The sequence below is a fragment of the Apodemus sylvaticus genome, chromosome X, assembly GCF_947179515.1.
Source record: "Apodemus sylvaticus chromosome X, mApoSyl1.1, whole genome shotgun sequence".
Lineage (NCBI taxonomy): Eukaryota > Metazoa > Chordata > Mammalia > Rodentia > Muridae > Apodemus > Apodemus sylvaticus.
In genome coordinates, this window is record NC_067495.1 from 38430868 (window position 1) to 38451396 (window position 20529).

At 39.6% G+C, this 20529-nt stretch overlaps 1 pseudogene; it reads right to left on the bottom strand.

Annotated features, from left to right (window-relative positions):
• Positions 1 to 1747: 1747 nt before the first annotated feature.
• On the bottom strand, positions 1748 to 2161 carry LOC127675663 (60S ribosomal protein L28-like; annotated as a pseudogene).
• Between the last annotated feature and the right edge of the window lie 18368 nt (positions 2162 to 20529).

Here is a 20529-nt window from a genome sequence, read left to right on the forward strand (position 1 = left end):
ATTGTGGCTTCATAGAACGAGTTGGGTAGAGTTCCTTCTGTTTCTATTTTGTGGAATAGTTTGAAGAGTATTGGTGTTAGGTCTTCTATGAAGGTCTGATAGAATTCTGCAGTGAAGCCATCTGGTCCTGTGCTTTTTTTGGTTGGGAGACTTTCTATGACCCAGGTGTTATGGGACTGTTTAGATGATCTATTTGGTCCTGATTTAATTTTGGTGTCAGATATCTGACTAGGAAACTGTCCATTTCCTCCAGATTCTCCAGTTGTGTTGAGTATAGGCTTTTGTAGTAGGATCTAATGATTTTTTGAATTTCCTCAGTTTCTGTTGTTATATACCCCTTTTCATTTCTAAGTTTGTTAATCTGTATACTGTCTCTGTGCCCTTTGGTTAGTCTGGCTAAGGGTTTATCTATCTTGTTGATTTTCTCAAAAATAGGTCTTTGTTTTAGTATTGGCAGGTGTGGCTGTCTATGTGATGGTTTCTGCAGCCTCACTAGTACTTGAAAGGCACCATCTGGGGGCCGGGTATGCTATGATCTCAGGACCTATTGAGTCTTGGCACCTGTTACACCATACACCACCACCTCCATTCCCATAGTACAGTAAAGGCTCACATTAGGCAGGCGCACATCTCCCGAGCAACCAGCAACAAACATTATTAAAGCACCAGATGGTAAATCACTGGTATGTTGAGAGAATAACGTTCATACAAGGTAAAGAGTGCATCAAAAATCAGAATAAAGTGTACCTGAAGACATAGTTCAGCTGGGAAAGATTGTGTATCTCAACACAAGGACAGGGCATTACTTAAGGCCCAGCACCCAAGTAACAAGTTCCTCATGGTGGTGCAAGTTTGTAAGCCAGTCCGAATCAGACAAAGAAAAAAAAATGTCTGGCTTTTGACAAGGTGAATGACACTTGAGGAACAATGACACACAAGATTGTCCTCTAGCTTTCACACATACATGTGCATGCATCATACATATACAAATGTGCTCACACATCAGCACACACATACATACACACACACAAAATCAGTACAAAAAACAATAAACTACACATTGGTTTGTGACACCCTTACTACTGAATCTACAGCAGGAGCACTGTGAATTGAGGCCAGCCTGTGCTTTATAACAAGAGCCTATATTGCCAACATAAAAGTAATCACAGAGCCAAATCTCCCACAAATATCTAAAGCCAAGAAGAGACTGTACAGATATGGTTTCCTTATGAGGCTGCCTACCACTAGCTCTGCTGGTAGTTTTCATAATATAAGAATGTCCCTCATAGTTCTCCTTCAAGTATTTTTCTGTAGGTCTTGATGTATGGATAGATATTGTTTAAACTTGGCTTTGTCTAAGGATAGCATGGTTTTTCCATCTGTGTTGACTGAAAATTTTTCTGGTATAGTAGTCTAGGTTCGCAAGTGTGTTTCCTTAGTGGCTACAAGACATCTGTCTATGCTCTTCAAGCTTGTAGAGACTCTTTTGAGAAATCAGGTGTGATGTTGATCAGTCATCCTTTGTATGTTGCTTGAACTTTTTCCCTTGCAACTTTTAATATTCTTTCTTTGTTCTGTAGATTTAGTGTTTGGATTATTATGTTTCCATAGGATTTTCTTTTCTACTCCACACTAACTGGTGTTCTATAAGGTTTTTGTATGTTTATAGGCATCTATTTCTTTAGGTTAGGGAATTTTTGGGGTTGAACAGGTCAGTGGACCTTTCATTGTTTCTGGGGTGTGCGGCTCAGGATCTCTTAGTGGGGTGGGTCTGTTTTGTCTTCACCACAACAGGATTCTGGCTTCAAAGGATGGTACTGTCTCTGTGGATGGCCGCCATATGAAGATCAGGGTAGTACTTGTTCTTTTGAATCATGTACCTCATGCTGCTGAGGCTAGCCCAAGCATTCCTGTTGATGGTGGTCGTAATGTAAGAAGTGGCAGGTTTTCTCTAGCTGGATCTATGTTTCATAACTACCCTGACCCCTTTGCCATCAGCAGTGTGCTCTACTCTGATGGCCTTCTGTTGAATTATCCCATTGTAACAGAAGGAGTTTGGAGCCTTCAGATTATTGAGCTCTGTGCTGTACATCTGCTTCTTATTCTTGATCAAGAAATTGGAGCACTACTGAATGACCATCCATTGCAGATATGTGGACATGGCAGGGGCTCCTCTTCCTATGGTGGTTGGATACATTTTCTTCTGAAATTTTTCTTCTATGATTTTGTAGAAAATATTTTCTGGCCCTTGGAGCTAAGACTTTCCTTCTTCTCTTCCTTTTGATCTTAGGTTATGTATTTTCATGGTATCCAAGATTTCCTGGATGTTTTGTGTCAGGAAATTTTTAGATTTAATGTTTCTTTGTCTGTTGTATCAGGTTCTTCTATCTTATCTTCTTTGCCTGAGATTTTCTCTTCTATCTCTTATATTCTGTTGTTGATGCTTTTGTTTCTAATTCCTCTTCTCTTCCCTAGGTTTTCCAAATCCAGGAATCCCTCAGTTGCTCTTTTGCTTATTGCTTCTATTTCCATTTTCAGGTTTTGAATAATTTTGTTCTTTTTCTTCACCTGTTTGATTGTAGTTTCCAGTATATCTTTAAGCAGTTTATTCCTTTCCTCTTCAAAAGCATCTGCCTGCTTTTCTTGGAGCAGAAGTTGTCTCTCACGGTTGCCTGTAACTAAAACCCCTTCCCTGTACTGGACTGCCTCGTTGGGCCCCAGTGCAAGAGACTTCAGTTTGTCCTCTTATGAATGAGTATCCCAGGGTGTGGCAGTACCCAAGGTGGGCTTCCCCTTTTCAGGGGATAATGAGATTCAAAGGGGGAAAGGATTTGGAAGGGTGATCCTGGGAAGAGACAGGAGGATAGTGTTCAGGATGCATAGTGAATAGATAAATAGATAGATAGATAGACATGTTGATAAATTAAAAAATGAAATAAAAATGTCTATCCCCTATAGGTTCATAGGTTTGAATACTTTGTCACCAGGGAGTGGCACAATTATAAATGATTAGGAAAGATTTCCTTGATGAAGTATGTCACTGGAACTTGGTTTTGTGGTTTCAGAATTTCATCCCAAGCTCAGCGTCTGTCTTACTGCTGCCTACACATCTGTATGTAGAACTCTCAACTACCATGTCTATCTGTGTGACTCCATGTTCTCTAATGATAATGATAATAGACTTAGCCTCTGAAACAGAAGCAAGCCCCAGTTAAATTCTTTCCTTTGTAAGAGTTAGTGTGGTCATGATGTATCCTCACAGCAACTGAACACTGACTGAGGCACCAGTGAAATGATTTTAACCTTTTATTTGTTCCTGACTGAAACATATTCTAGTACATTTCAGAGCAAGGTATTACTACTGAGTCTTTCACATGGTATGCAACAATGTTCTGGAAAAATCTACTTACTGGTAGGAAGAAGTGCTGACAGTCAACCGGGGATGTACAAAGAAGTTGAGATTCTTCATATACTACATATCTACGTGAATACTGAGAGCAAGGAATTGTATGGGATGAGAGGATAAATATAGGCACTTTCATATTTTGATTCACAAATACTCTATGACTGGTGAGATATCTCAAGATAAAAACACACAATTTTGAGTTTGACCTCATATTCATTTAAAAAACAGGATGTGGTAGTATGCATCGATAACCCCAGAATTTCTTTTGTAAGATGCTGGTGTTTAGAGGGGGTGTAGTTGGAAATCACTTGGATGGAGGATTTGAGTCCAGATAGCTGGAATATGGAGCTTCCACAGGGTCAGACAAGCTGTGTCTATTGTTTTAACAATGATATTGGTATTGTGGAGTAACTAAATGGCATTTTGCTTGGTTTTAAAGACAGCTCCATGGGTGTGAATTTCATGCCTCTCACTGCAGTCCTGGAAAGTGTTGTTGTCAAATTACTTTCTACATATTTACTTTTATGCCCATCTGTGTTAGTTTCTTTTCTTTTGGTGTGGCAAGACACTATGGCCAAGGCACTTTGTGTAAGAAATCACTGAAGCTGGGCTTGAGTGTTCAGATGGTTGGACTCCATGGTGGTGGTCCAAAGGCAAAGTGGCAGAAAAATAGCTGAGAGCATAACTCTTGATACAAAAGTAGAGGGCAGGAGACATGAGAATATTGTGGGGGTTTTGAACTTCAAAGCTTGCCCTCCTGCCACCATTTCCTTCAAGAAGGCCATATCTCACAATCATTTCCAGCTAGTTCCACCAACTGGGCATGGTGTGTAGAAACCTAGGAGCTTGTAGGGTCCATTCTCCTTCAAACCACCAGAACATGGATGTTGATTGCTCCCAACATTTGTCAGAGAAGTTTTTGTTTTCATTGTATTATAGTAATCAATTTAGAGATACAACCAGTCAGGGGCTGAGAATAAGAAACTGAGTGCACAAGTCTCCATGAGCAAGGCTCAAGGAACATTACAGAAAAAGAGTTTGGAGAGAATATAAAACCCAAAGAATATGGAGTAGTGCTGTGAATGCTGTCTTGTGGATGTGGCAGGAACATCACAATAATAAACCCAGGGAAGGTGGACTATATATAGCTTAAATAATAGCAACAATGCCAAAATTTTACCACAGATGAAGTATCATCTCCAGGCCCAATTACTTACTGGAGCTATTTGCAGTTGGTAGTTGCTTAGGAAGGTAAAGACACTCATTTATAGCAGTGTGTCAATAAGGTTTCGCTTGCTGCACAGGGCAGCCCACCACCATGCACATGTGCATAGTCTAACTGGACTTACTAAATTACCAAGGGAAATAAAAATATTGGGAGAGTGCATGGTGGGAGAGGGTCCTTTCCCCCTACTGTATTGAGCTGGGCTGTTCAGCCCATTCAGTCAGCCTGTGACATTCCTGGCTGCCAGCACCAGTGCCTTCTGCTTGTGTTAACCCTGGCCTTTGTTCTTCTGAGAACAATACAGCTGCTTTCATCTGGAAGTCAAGGCAGCCTCAGGGCAGTCTCACCTGGAAACATCCAGGAGAAAGAAATTAGGGAAATGACACCCTTCACAATAGCCACAAACAATATAAAGTACCTTGGTGTGACTCTGACCAAACAAGTGAAAGATCTGTATGACGAGAACTTCAATTCTCTGAAGAAGGAAATGGAAGAATACCTCAGAAAATGGAAAAATCTCCCATGCTCATGGATTGGCAGGATTAATATAGTTAAAATGGCCATTTTGCCAAAAGCAATATACAGATTCAATGCAAGAGCCATCAAAATCCCAACTCAGTTCTTCATAGAGTTAGAAAGAGCAATTCTCAAATTCATCTGGAAAAAACAAAAAAACCCTGGATAGCTAAAACTATTCTCAACAACATAAGAAATTCTGGGGGAATCAGTATCCTTGACCTCAAGCAATACTACAGAGCAATAGTGTTAAAAACTGCATGGTATTGGCACAGTGACCGGCAGGCAGATCAATGGAATAGGATTGAAGACCCAGAAATGAACCCACACACCTATGGCCACTTCATCCTTGGCAAAGGGGCTGAAAACATCCGGTGGAAAAAAGATAGCCTTTTCATCAAATGGTGCTGGTTCAACTGGAGGTTAGCATGCAGAAGAATGTGAATTGATCCATCCTTATCTCCTTGTACTAAGCTCAACTCCAATTGGATCAAGGACCTTGATATAAAGCCAGACACTCTGAAGCTAATAGCAAAGAAACTGGGGAAGACCCTTGAGTACAACGGTATCGGGGGAAGTTCCGGAACAGAACACCAATAGCTTATGCTCTAAGATCAAGAATTGACAAATGGGACCTCATAAAATTACAAAGTTTCTGTAAAGCAAAGAACACCATCAAAAGGACAAATCGGCAACCAATAAATTGGGAAAAGATCTTCACCAACTCTACATCTGACAGAGGGCTAATATACAATATATACAAACTTGTTGGCATCTACAATTATGGGTCAGAGTTTTTGACTGTGGGATGGCAACCAAATCCCTCCAGTTGATGCTGTGTCTTTCTACTAGAGATGGACCCTGAGTTCCATCTCTTCATTTTTTAAATATTTTTTATTAGATATATTCTTTATTTACATTTCAAATGATTTCCCCTTTCCAAGATTCCCTCCTCCCCAAAATTCCCATAAGCCCTCTCCCCCCTCCCCCATTCTCCAATCAACCTCTTCCTATCATGGTATTCCCCTAGACTGTTGCACTGAGCCTTTCTAGGATCTGGAGCCTCTCCTTCCTTCTTCTTGGGCATCATTTTATATGTTAATTATTTCCTGGGTATTCCAAGCTTCTGGGCGAATATATAATTAAACTATCACTATTTGCTGATGATATGATAGAATACTTAAGAAACCCAAAAAACTCCACTAGAAAACTCCTGCAGCTGATAAACAACTTCAGCTAAATAGCCTGATATAAAATTAACTCAAACAGATCAGTAGCCTTCCTATACTCAAAGAATAAACAGGCTGAGAAAAAAATTATGGAAATGACACCGTTCACAATAGTTACAAACAATATAAAGTATCTTGGAGTGACTCTCAACAAAACAATGGCTAAGATAAAAAACTCAGGAGACAGCAGGTGCTGGAGAGAATGTGGAGAAAGAGGAACACTCCTTCACTGCTGGTGGGATTGAAAGCTGGTATAACCACTCTGGAAATCAATTTGGCTGTTCCTCAGAAAACTGGGCATGATACTACCAGAGGAGCCCGTTATACCACTCCTGGGCATATACCCAGAGGATTCCCCAGCATGTAATAAGGACAAATGCTCCACTATGTTTGTATTAGCCCTATTTATAATAGCCAGAAGCTGGAAAGAACCCAGATGTCCCTCAAAGTAGAAATGGATACAGAAAATGTGGGATATATACACAATGGAATTCTACTCAGCTATTAAAAACAATGAACTCATGAAATTCTTAGGCAAATGTTTGGAACTGGAAAATACCATCCTAAGTGAGGTAACCCAATCACAAAATAACACACATGGTATGCACTCACTGATAAGTGGATATTAGCCCAGAAGCTCAGAATTCCCAAGACACAATTCACATATCAAATGATGTCCAAAAAGAAGGAAGGAGAGGCCCCTGGACCTGGAAAAGCTCGATGCAGCAGTTTTGGGGAATACTAGGACAGGGAATTGGGAGGGGGTTGATTGGGGAACAGGGGGAGGGATGAGGGCTTATGGGACATTTCTGGAGGGGGAACCAGGAAAGGGGAAATCATTTGAAACATAAATAAAGAATATATCTAATAAAAAAACAACCCTGAGATCCCATTTGACACTAGTCAGAATGGCTAATATATATATAACAAAAACACACAAACAAACAAAAAACCTCAAGTGGTAGCACCTGTTGGTGAGGATGTGGAGAAAGAGGAACACTCCTCCATTGCTAATTGGATTGCAAACTGGTACAACTACTGTGCAAATCAATCTGGCAGTTCCTCAGAAAATTGGACATAGTAGTACCTGAAGATCCAGCTATATCACTTTTGGGCATATACCCAAAAGATGCCCTACTGCACCATAGGGTCATGTGTTCCTCTATGTGTATATTAGTCTTATTTGTAATAGTCAGAAGCTGGAAACACCCAGATGTCTCTCAACTGAAGAATGGATAGATAAAATGTGGTTCATCTACACAATGGAATACTGTTCATCTATTAAAAATTAGGACATTATGAATTTTGGGTCAAATGGATGGAACTAGAAATTATCACCTTGAGTGAAGTAACCCAGACACAAAAGGACATGCATGGTGTGTGCTTGCTGATGAGTAGATGGAAAGTAGTCAAAAAGTACAGAATACCTTGGAAACAACCCCACAGTCTGTAAGAAGTTTACTAAGCAGGCAAAGGGAGGAAGGGATCTGGATGGGAGAGGGGAGAAGAAGGGGAAAAGGGGAACAGGAACCAAGAAGGCCAGCAGAATGAATGTAAATTTGCAGTCTCTAGGCATGGGAGGTAGGGAGACCCTCTAGATAGTACCAGAGAGTTGGGAACTGAGAGATTCTCAGGATGTAGTGGGAGTAACCTTAGATGAAATTCTCAACAGCATGGAGAGGGAACTGGAAAAGTCCACCTCCAGTGGCTCAAGTGGAGGCATAGGGTTGCTATTCCATAGTCAAAAACTCTGACTCAGAATTGTTCCTGTCTGAAAGAACTGTAGGGACAAAATGGAGAAGAGACTGGCTAAAAGTGGTCCAGTAACTAGCCCAACTTGGAATCCATCACTTGGGGAGGCATCAAGGCCTGATGCTATGGTGTGGACATAGACAGGAGACTAGTATGGCTGTCTGCTGAGAGGACCAAATAGAAATAGACTAAGACAGAAGGAGATACCTACACCAAACCATTGGACTGAAGTTGGGGACCTCTATGGTTGAATTAGGGAAAGGTTGGAAGAAGCTGAGGAAGTGAATGATCCTGTAGGAAGACCAGCAATCTCGAGTAATCCAGACCACTGGGAGCTCCCAAACACCAAGTCACCAACCAGGCAGCATACTGGAGCTGGTCTGCAGCCACTAACACATATATAGCAGAGGACTGCCTGATCTGACCTCAGTGGGAGAAGACAAGCCTAATTTGTGAGAGACCTGAGGCCCCAGTGATTGGGAAGTCCTACTAAGGAGGAAAAATCCTCTTGGAAACAGGGGAGAAGGTATGGGATGTGGAACTGTGGGAAGGGAGACCAGGATGGGGGGCAATGGCTGGATTGTAAACTATAAAAGTAATTTAAAATATAAAACCAGGTACACTGAACCTAATAGAAAAGAAACTGAAGATTATCCTTGAACACATTGGCACAGGATGTCTGTTTGAACAAAACCCCAGTAGTACAGGCACTAAGACTGACAATTAATACCTGGGACCTCATGAAACTGTAAGGCAAAGGGCATCAATAGGACAAAATGGCAAGCTACAGAATAGGAAAAGATTTTCACCAATTCCATATCTGACAGAGGCCCATTTTCTCAAATAAGAACTCAAGAAACTAGACATTAATAAACTAATCTATTTAAAAGGGGATAGATGTAAACAGAATTCTCACAGAGGCATCCTAAATGGGTGAGAAGCACTTAAACAAATGTCCAGCATTCTTAGCCCTCACAGAATTGTAAATCAAAACAACGCTGAAATTCCATCTTATACCTGTCAAAATGGCTAAGATCATTAACACAAGTGACAAATTATGCTGGCAAGGATGGGGAGCAAGGAAACACTTTTCTATTGCTGCTGGTAGTGAATATTTGTACAGCCACTTTGAAAATAAATATGGAGTACTCAGAAAACTGAAAATCTGTCTCAAGAGAAAGCTATAACAAACTTAGGCATGTACCCAAAAGATGCTCTGTCTTACCACAAGGAAACTTGCACAACTATGTTCACAGAAGCTTTTTAATAGCCACAAACTTAAAACAATATAGATATCTTTCAAACCAAGAATGAATAAAGAATATGTAGTTCACTTACACAATGGTTTATTACTCATCTGTTTAAAAAATATTATGAAATTTGAAGGCACTATTGCCTTGAGAAAAATCTTCCTGAGTGAGGCAACCAAGACTCAGAAAGATAAACATGGTATGTCCTACCTTATAAGAGGATATTACCTGTGTCATAAAGGATACTCATGCCACAATCTACAGATCCAGGGAGGCTAGTTGCCAAAGAGGACTCAACAATGGAACTCATTGATCTCTTTGGGAAGGGGAAACAGAATAGATTTTGTGGGTGTGGAGAGGATGGAGGGAGAAAGTCCTGAGAGAGACAACTGGAATTAGGAGGAATTTTAGGGATGAGGCAGAAATGTAGTGCAATGGAAACCCTCGGGAATCTGCCAGAGTGACCCCAGTGAAGCCTCCTAGCAATTGCACATGGAGCCCGAAGCCAGGCAATGCTTCCAGTAGAGTATTTGGGACAATAACCCTGACAGAAATCCTTAGAACTACAATTTGTCCTGCCTAAAATAGTATACTAGGGTAAATGTGGTGCAGAGCTTGTGGGAGTGGCAAACCAATGACTAGTCCAACTTGAGACTCTTGACTCAAGAGGGAGTCCATACCTAACACAGCCTGGAGGGCCAGGAAGCAGAAGCAATATAGCCTAGAGACCTAGAATAGAATCAAACACAACTGACAAAAAATAAAATAGTCAATGAATGAACTGATTCCTAATGATACTGTGATATTATTGTTCTTCAGAGCCTAGCATAATTGTGATCAGAGAGGCTTCATCTGTCAATTGATAGAAACAGATGCAGAGATCCACAGCCAAATGGTAGGTACAGAAGAATGGGAGAAAAGATTGTAAGGGTCAGAAGAATCAAGGCCACCACAAGAAAATGGCCCATAGATTCAACTAAGCAGGGCTGTTAGGGGCTCATAGAGACTGAACCAATAACCAAGGAGCCTGCATAGGTTTGACTTAGGTCCTATACATATATACTGTGGTTGTGTAACTTGATGTTCTTGTGGGACTCCTAACCATTGGAGTAAGAGCTGGCTCTGATTTTTTTGCCTGCCTTTGTGACCCTTTTTCTTCTACTGGGTTGCCTTATTCAACTTTAATGTGAGGTGTATGTCTAGTCCTATTGAAACTTGGTATACCATATTTAGTTGATATCCTTGGGATGCCTGTTCTTTCCTAAAGTAAAATGGAGGAGAGGTGACAGGGGAGAGACTGAGTGGAGAAGAGGGAAAGAAAGTGGGAATGTAATATATGAAAGAAGAATAAAAAAATAAAATAATAATATAACCAAAAACAAGTTGAAGAGGAAAGGGTTTATTTGGATTATAATTCTATAGCACTGTTCATCACTGAATGAAGTGAGAGCAGGAATTCAATCAGGGCAGGAACCAGGATGCAGGAGCTGATGCAGAGGACATGGAAGGATGCTGTTTAGTAACTTGCTTCTCATGGCTTGCTCAGTCTACTTTCTTATAAAAATAGGACCATCAGCCCAGGGCTACCTTCATCCACAATGGATTGCCCCCCCCCCCCACAGCGATCACTCATTAAGAAAAATGCCCTACAGGCTTGACTACAGCCCACTTTTATAGAAACATTTCCTCCATTCATGTTCTCTTTTTGATGACTTCAGTTTGTACCAAGTTTACAAAAAAAATTATCCAGGACACTTGTAATGAACTTTTCAACTTGAGACATACTTAAATGTCTATAAATAGTCTTATTTCAGGGCAGAACAGAGCCACACATGGAGAATGACAAATCCATACCCTCAGCTTGTTAAAGTAGACCAATGACTCATTGCAATGAATAACTGCATGCAAAGCTGTCACACACACACACACACACACACACACACACACACACTTTGTGACACACTGCAGTTTCCAATGCCACTACTATGAATAATGAATAGATATTCATATTTGATGTAGAGGTGGGAAAGTCAGAGGAATGTAGCATGAGTGAGTGGTGATGAGAGGCTGAACCAGAGGTACAAAGGCATGTGAGAAAAGCCTGAGGTGGATCAGGGAACAAGTTGTTGCAGAGTTGGGTCAACAGTGTGGTATGCAGCAGCCTGGAGCTTGCACTCTAACTTGGCTCCCTAACATGTTGCCCTGAAACATGATTGCCCTGGTTAAGAGCAACTACAGAATGTCCAAGATGAAGAATGGTTCAGTTTTGGGATTAAGACTTCTCCAAAGACCATTTATGCTGTTCCTGGAAGCCACTTTGATATTCATGGTCTACTGCCCTAGGCTAGATTCAAGTGGATGTCTGTGATCCTATAGCAGCTGAGAGCCATGTTGAGGTCCCTAGCCAGAGTTACCACTGGAGGCCATTGTGATGTCCTTGGCCTGTGCTGCTGTTAAGACTATGATAGTGTCTTTGTCCCATGTTGATGTGTGTGGTCTGTACTCCCACCAGAGACCATGGTGAGGTCTGTGGCAAGTGCTGATAGTAGAAACCATGTGGATATATGTGGTCCATGCTGTTGCCAGAAACCATGTATAAGTCTATGATCTGTGTCCTCACTGACTGTAAAGGCAAGAAAGCTACATTTGCCATATTATTGATGACTATAGACTCAAAGTTGAGAAAGAGTGACATAGAAGGCTTCTGTGATAACTCCTAAATCTATCCCCTCACTTACCCCCCAAAGTAACAACCTAGACTGAAAATCATTTAAGAGGCCAGTTTAAAATTGTTATAATGATGCTGAAGTATGTAGTGCTCCACAGTTAATGGCTTGTAGTGGGGATGAAAATAGGGACAGACTCATTTTTTAAGGAGATGGCACTAGGAGTTTAACCATGTTCCAATTTGTATATAGAAAACACAGATTGGACTTTTTAAAAATTCTTTTTTTGTGGGGGTCATGAGGATGGGTTGGAATAGACTAGGGTGAGTGGGAAGCTAGTGTGCTCAGGGCTTTATGAAATGAAATTCCCAAATAATGAAAAATAATATAAGTAAAAGTGAAAAGAGAGGAAAAAAACGAAGAGACAGTCAGGGAAACAAATAAACAAACAAAAAATCAATCAAACAAAAACCTAAACATTCCAGAAAACAACAGACTCTAAATTTTGCTCTTTCACCAAAAACTAGGAATGGTCACACCCTGGTGTATGGATTTCCTTCCAGCTACTGTCTGAGAACAATGACTGATGTGACTCACCTGAAAAATAAAGCATTTTGAATAACACTAACTTTCCATCCATCATAATGTTATGAGGACTAGGTATTTGAGAAGAAACACCTGCTTGCAGGTAAAATGTGAAATAAGAAGATCTTGTGTGCTTTTCTTAAAATTTTATTTATTTATTTTTTATTTTATTATTATTATTTTTTTACCTACCAATTTTCCTCCGAATCCTTTTATAGCATAGCACCCATTTGTATGGGTAAAATTTGGCTTCAGCTCAGTGGTTCTCATTAGGTGTATACATTGTCAGAGGATGTTTAGAAATGAATGTTCTTCACAATGGGGAACAGAAGGGCACTAGAGCCTCCTGCTGGGAAGGGCACATAGATTCTACTAATTTAGCACCATTACACACTCTGATCTCCTTATCCCCTAAATACCCACCAAGGAGATGGTGCCAAAGCTTAGAGGTCTTTTTCCAACCTCCAAGACTGCATTAACACTAAGGACCCCATGGTGCAGATATAGTTTCAAGCTTGTTTGTAGGTGTGAGCTTATTTATGAACCTCCTATCATCCTGGAGTAGATAATGTGCAAATATGCAACATGGACTCTATATGCAGTCTTTTCTGTCACTGTCAAAAGTATCTATATGTAAGATCTTGGCCTACAGATTTCCAGAAATGAAGACTTTCAAAGATAGAAATGCATTTGGAGCACAGAGGAGACTGTAAGCAAGTATCACACTGCAGGGAATTAAGTGAATGCTTCCTTTTGAATGAGTAGATGACAACAGTAGGTTTTCTTTTTTATTTTTTCTTTATTGATATGTTTTTATTTACATTTCAAATGATTTCCCCTTTTCTGGGTCCCTACTCCCCGCGAGTCCCATAAGCCCTCTTCCCTCCCCCTGTTCCTCCATCCACCCCTTCCCACTTCCCTGTTCTGGTATTGCCTTCTACTGCTACATTGAGTCTTTCCAGAACCAGGGGCCACTCCTCTGTTTGGACATCATTTAATATGTGGATTATTTCTTGGGTATTCCAAGTTTCTAGGTTAATATCCACTTATCAGTGAGTGCATACCATGACTGATCTTTTGAGACTGGGTTACCTCACTTAGTATGATGTTCTCCAGCTCCATCCATTTGTCTAAGAATTTCATGAATTCATTGTTTCTAATGGAGTACTAACTCCATTGTGTATATATACCACATTTTTTGTATCCATTCCTCTGTTGAGGGATACCTGGGTTCTTTCCAGCTTCTGGCTATTATAAATAGGGCTGCTATGAACATAGTGGAGCATGTGTCCTTTATTGCATGCTGAAGAATCCTCTGGGTATATGCCCAGGAGTGGTATAGCAGGGTCCTCAGGAAGTGTCATGCCCAGTTTTCTGAGGAACTGCCAGACTGATTTCCAAAGTGGTTTCACCATCTTGCAATCCCACCAGGAGTGGAGGAGTGTTCCTCTTTCTCCACATCCTCCCCAACAGCTGCTATCTCCTGCATTTTTGACCTTGTGAGGTGTGAAGTGAAATCTCAGGGTTGTTTTAATTTGCATTTCCCTAATGATTAATGATGTTGAACATTTCTTAAGGTGTTTCTCAGCCCTCTGAAGTTCTTCATGTGAAAATTCTTTGTTTAGCTCTGTACCCCACTTTTTAATGAGGTTATTTGGTTCTCTGGGTTCTACCTTCTTGAGTTCTTCGTATATATTAGATATTAACACTCTGTCAGATTTAGAAAACAGGATAGCTAAAACTATTCTCAACAGTAAAAGAACTTCAGGGGGATTCAGTATCCCAGACCTTAAACTTTACTACAGAACAATAGTGATAAAAATCTGCATGGTATTGGTACAATATCAGGCAAGCGGATCAATGCAATAGGATTGAAGACCCAGAAATGAACCAACACACCTATGGTCACTTGATCTTCGACAAAGGAGCTGAAAAAATCCAGTAGATAAAAGATAGTCTTTTTAACAAATGGTGCTGTTTCAATTGGAAGTCAGCATGCAGAAGAATGGGAATCGATCCATTCTTATCTCCTTGTACTAAGCTCAATTCCAAATGGATCAAGGACCTCCACATAACACCTGACACACTGAAACTAATAGAAAAGAAACTGGGGAAGACCCTTGAGGACATGGGCACAGGGGAAAAGTTCCTGAATAGAACACCAATAGCTTATGCTCTAAGATCAAGAATTGACAAATGGGACTTCATAAAACTACAAAGTTTCTGTAAGGCAAAGGACACAGTCAAAAGGACAAAACATCAACCAACAGATTGGAAAAGGATCTTCGACAACAGTAGGTTTATGTGCATTTAATAAGTATCTTGAAGGAGTTTCCTGGCAGATATTGCTGATACTGAAGCCCTCAGCTCAAGTCTTCAGATGTGGATGTTTCTCAAGAACTGCAGGCTTAACTCTGGTCTTCAGTTTAATTAATCACATCTCATACAACAACATAGAGATACTGATGACTGAAAGCACCACTGTCTGCATCCCAACAGAAAATGCTAGTAGAAAGCCAAGGGTACTTTCACCATAAATGTTCTCCACATGATTCTAGTTCACAGTCAATACTGTGCAAATGGTGTTGAGACCCAGAAACAAGACAGGAGTGTTGTAGAAATTTCATGTAGGATAATGAATTTAGAGTATGGGGCTCTGATTCAGCAGAACACAATGGTTAAAGAGTTGAAAATAGAGAGGATGGTCTGCATAAAAGTAGCCAATAATATCAGGCCCCTTGCATATGAAATTTCAATTACAATGGTCCAGCTGGAGTTCATAGCAATGCACTGCCACCCTGCTAATTGGGCCTGATTTGCTGACTTCTTGATAATAGTAAGCTTCCCACCATCCAATGTCTACCTAGTGTAAAGCCTTGTAGCTTAATTCCTACAGACATTAGTATCTAATGGTAGCTAGGCTTATTTAACAAAACAAAACCAGAAAGCTGTAAAGGAGGCTTGTCAATCTGAAGATCCACTCCACTCACTTCAACAGAAGTATAGATGATGTTGAAGGAATGTGTAGTCAACCAGCAACACCAGGGAAAAGAGAGGCATTGAGTCATTGTTAGAGAGGTCCAGTAGTCATAATTTGTTAGTCCTGTCTACAAAATGCATTTAAGATAACTACAGATTGCTGTTTCATATACTGTAGAGAAGAATTTCAAAAAGAAGCTGTTAGTGGATAAAAGCAACTGCTGTTCTCATAGATGACCACAGTGTGTTTCTCAGCACTCTCCTTGGGGAGTTCAGAGCCATCTTTAGAGGATACAATGCCCTCTTCTGGCCCACACGGGAATGACATCCACTTTTTCTTTTATATTTTTTATTTATTTTCTATATTCTTTGTTTGCATTATAAAAGCTTTCCCCTTTCCCAGTCCCCCCCCCCCATATGTCCCATAAGTCCTCTTCTCTCCATCCATTCTCCTATCTTTCCCCCTCCCTTTTCTCTGTCCTGGTACTCCCCTACAATGCTGGATCAAGCCTTTCCAGGATTAGGGCCCTCTTCTTCCATCTTCATGGGAATTATTTGATATGCTAATTGTATCTTCAGTATTCAGAGGTTCAGGGCTAATTAATATCCACTTATCCATGATTGCATTCCATGTGTATTCTTTTGTGATTGCGTTACCTCGCTTAGGATGATATTTTCCAGTTCCATCCATTTGCCTAAAAAATTCATTAATTCATTGTTTTTAATTGCTGAATAGTATTCCATTGCGTATACATACCACATTTTCTGTATCCATTCCTCCATTGAGGGATATCTGGGTTCTTTCCAGCTTTTGGCTATTATAAATAAGGCTTCTATGAACATAGTAGAGCATGTGTCCTTATTGCATGCTGGGGAATACTCTGGGTATATGTCCAGGAGAGGTATGGCAGGGTCCTCCGGAAGTGTCATGTCCAGTTTTCTTAGGAACCACCAGACTAATTTCCTGAGTGGTTATGCCAGCTTGCAATCCCACCAGCAGTGGAGGAGGGAGTGTTCCTCTTTCTCCACATCCTTGACAACACCTGCTGTCTCCTGAGTTTTTAACCTTAGCCATTCTGACTGGTGTGAGGTGAAATCTCAGGGTTGTTTTGATTTGCATTTCCCTAATGGTTAATGATGTTGAGCATTTCTTAAGGTGCTTCTTGGCTACCCAAATTTCTTCAGGTGAAAATTCTTTGTTTAGGTCTGTATCCCATTTTTAATAGGGTTATTTGGTTCCCTGGGGTCTAACTTCTTGAGTTCTTTGTATATATTGGATAATAGCCCTCTATCGGATGTAGGGTTGGTGAAGATCTTTTCCCAATTTGTTGGTTGCCATTTTGTCCTTTTGACGGTGTCCTTTGCCTTACAGAAACTTTATAATTGTATAAGATCCCATTTGTCAATTCTTGATCTTAGAGCATAAGCTATTGGTGCTCTGTTCAGGAACTTTTCCCCTGTGCCTATGTCCTCAAGGGTTTTCTCTGGTTTCTTTTCTATTAGTTTCAGTGTGTCTTTTTAAAAAAATATTTTCTATATTCTTTGTTTACCTTCCAAATGATTTCCCCTTTCCTAGTTCCCAGCTCCCCATAAGTACCATAAGCTCTCTTCCCTCTGCCTATTCCATAATCAACCCCCTCCAACTTCTCTGTCCTGGTAATCCCCTACAATGCTGCTTCAAGCCTTTCCAGCACCAGGACCCTCTCTTTCCTTCTTGGGAATCATTTGATATGTGAATTGTGTCTTGGGTATTCAGAGCTTCTGGGCTAATATCCACTTATCAGTGACTGCATTCCATGTGTGTCCTTTAGTGAATGTGTTACTTCACTTAGGATGATATTTTCCAATTCCACCCATTTGCCTAAGAATTTTATGAATTCATTGTTTTTAATAGCTGAGTACTATTCCATTGTGTAAATATACCACATTTTCTGTATCCATTCCTCCTTTGAGGAACATCTGGGTTCTTTCCAGCTTCTGGCTATTATAAATAAGGCTGCTATGAACATAGCGGAGCATGTAGCCTTATTGCATGCCAGGGAATCCATTCTTATCTCATGTACTAAGCTAAATTCCAAGTGGATCAAGGAACTCCACATAAAACCAGACACACTGAAAGTAATAGAAAAGAAACTGGGGAAGACCCTTGAGGACATGGGCACAGGGGAAAAGTTCCTGAACAGAACATCAATAGCTTATGCTCTAATATCAAGAATTGACAAATGGAACCTCATAAAATTACAAATTTTCTGTAAGACAAAGGACACTGTCAATTGGACAAAAACAGCAAACAACAAATTGGGAAAAGATCTTCACCAACCCTACATCTGATAGAAGGCTAATATCCAATATATACAAAGCACTCAAGAAGTTAGTCTCCAGAGAGCCAAATAACCCTACTAAAAATGGGGTACAGAGCTAAACAAAGAATTTTCACCTGAAGAATTTCAAATGGCTGAGAAGCACCTTAAGAAATAGTCAACATCATTAGTCATTAGGGAAATGCAAATAAAAACAACCCTGAGATTTCACCTCACACCAGTCAGAATGGCTAAGATTAAAAACTCCGGAGAAAACAGGTGCTGGCTAGGATGTGGAGAAAGAGGAACACTCCTCCACTTCTAGTGGGGTTGCAACCTGGCACAACCACTTTGGAAATCAGTCTGGCAGTTCCTCAGAAAACTAGGCATGGCATTTCCAGAGGACCCTGCTATACTACTCCTGGGCATATACCCAGAGGATTTTCTGGCATGCAATAATGGCATCCACTTATACACAACCAGCACGGACACATACATCTATAATAAGTGAAATAAAAGAAAACATTTTACAATTAGTATTTGATTTTTGGAGTGTTTTCCCTGCATGTACATCTATTGCTTAGGGCAGGCTCTGTGCCCAGTAGTAGATAAGCAACACAGATGAACCCAATAGCATTTTTAGTGGTTCCTTATCTCATAATACTTTGATTGCACATTCTTTTTTCTTCTTTTTTCCTTTCCCTCTTTTTTCCTTACAGGTATTTTTGGTTTCCAGTGTTGTGATTTTATAGTTTTTTTTTTTTTTTTGTTTGTGCTCATGTATATGTGCCTCAGTATGTGTGTCTTGTGCTTCTCCTTTGGCTTTTTCTTCTGGTAGTTCATTTGCTTCAGCCTATTTCTATTTGTTTTTATTTTATGTCATTATTTTCAGATGACTCTCTGTATTTGTAGGTGTGGATTTTGGTAGAGGGGAAATCAGGGATGATTTGGGAGGAGTCAGAGGAGAGGAAACCATAACCAGAATATATTCCATGAAAAAAATTTTCACTGAAAAAAATGAGTTTTAAGCCTCATAAAAATTAAATAATATACATCTAACTATGATTACTGATGATTTACAGATTAGGAACAAATTGAAAGTCTATGAAATCTTCTTCAATAAGTTAGAGAGATATAACAGACAATACACTGTCCAGACAACTCATAGTCAAATGCAGTTAGACCTGGCTCTGCTGATAGTGGATGATATTTATTCACGTAGAAAGATTGCCAACAAATAGAAGAATCATATGTTTTATATATATATATATATATATATATATATATATATATATATATATATATATATATATATATATACAGCAATGTTCAACAGTGCCCATATCTATGTCCTATAAAAGAAAAGTGATGAATGATAGAAATTTGTCGTAAAATATAAAATACTTGCTTTTTTCTCCTTATCGCAGCTTGAATAAAACCTTTTATGTAAAATACATTTATTTAAGAAGGGAAGCACAGTACTACATGTGAAGGAATAAGATAGTTAAAATCTTTGTGCATTGCTAGTGAATCAGGCAGTGTATAAAACTAAATAGACTTTCCTCAAAGGATAAAACAAATAGTTATAATAAAATCTATCATTTTGATTTTGGCACCTTCCCCCAAAAATTTAAGAATCATCTTGCACACATGCTTATACAGCAATGGTTATGCTATTACTCACAGTGAGCGAGGGTGTCATCTATGTGTATGTATGTTCACCTATGTCTGAAGGCATGAGCAAATCTGACATATTTTATTGGTGAGATTTTTGAGTACATAATATTAAATGAAAGGATAAAATCACAGAGGAACAAATTTTACCACATCTTACACATATGAGATAACTGGTAGAGTAAAAGCCACAGAGATGAAACATATAGTGGGATTTAGCAGGGACTGGGCAATGGGTGAGGATAAATCTTCATAAGGGAAACACAAAAATGTTCCTGAAATGTCTATAAGTAATTAAATGACCTCATGTCACACTGAACTCTATCCTTCAAACCCAAGCCAGGAGGTTTTCTGTTAAATGTGTTCCCAATAGAAGTGCATCACCAAACAATAGGGAGGTGGGGAGGATCATGGAGGAATTGAGGTAAGGGCAAAACATAATCAAACTATAATGTATGAAAAAAACTAGTGAAAAATGTTTAAAAATATAGAATTTAAAAGGTTCTAACATGGATTTAATTTATAAAAGGAAAGACATCCTGTAGTGGCAACACCACCATTTGAATAATTGAGTCATAATTCAGCCATTTCATTTATGGCTGAATTTACAAATCATTTATAATTCAGCACATATTTAATAGTATGACTATTTGCATATAACGGAAGATGTGATGGTGCATATTACATGACCCAATCCTGGGAGTTTTTCCTTTTCGAATAGAATCTCAGAATTCCTTAACTAAAAATACAGACTGCCGAGTCTAGTAGATAGTGCTGAAAAAAATGGATGGCTATATGTGAAAGGCATCATGGATTTAGATGAGCAGGTTTGGACCACCATCTAATGGCACTGAAGTTCTTTCTGAAGACCATCAGCTATTTAGACTAAGCAGACACCCAAGAAGTCTCAGTGTTCTCAAACTATCCTCTAGGATAGAAAAATGTCA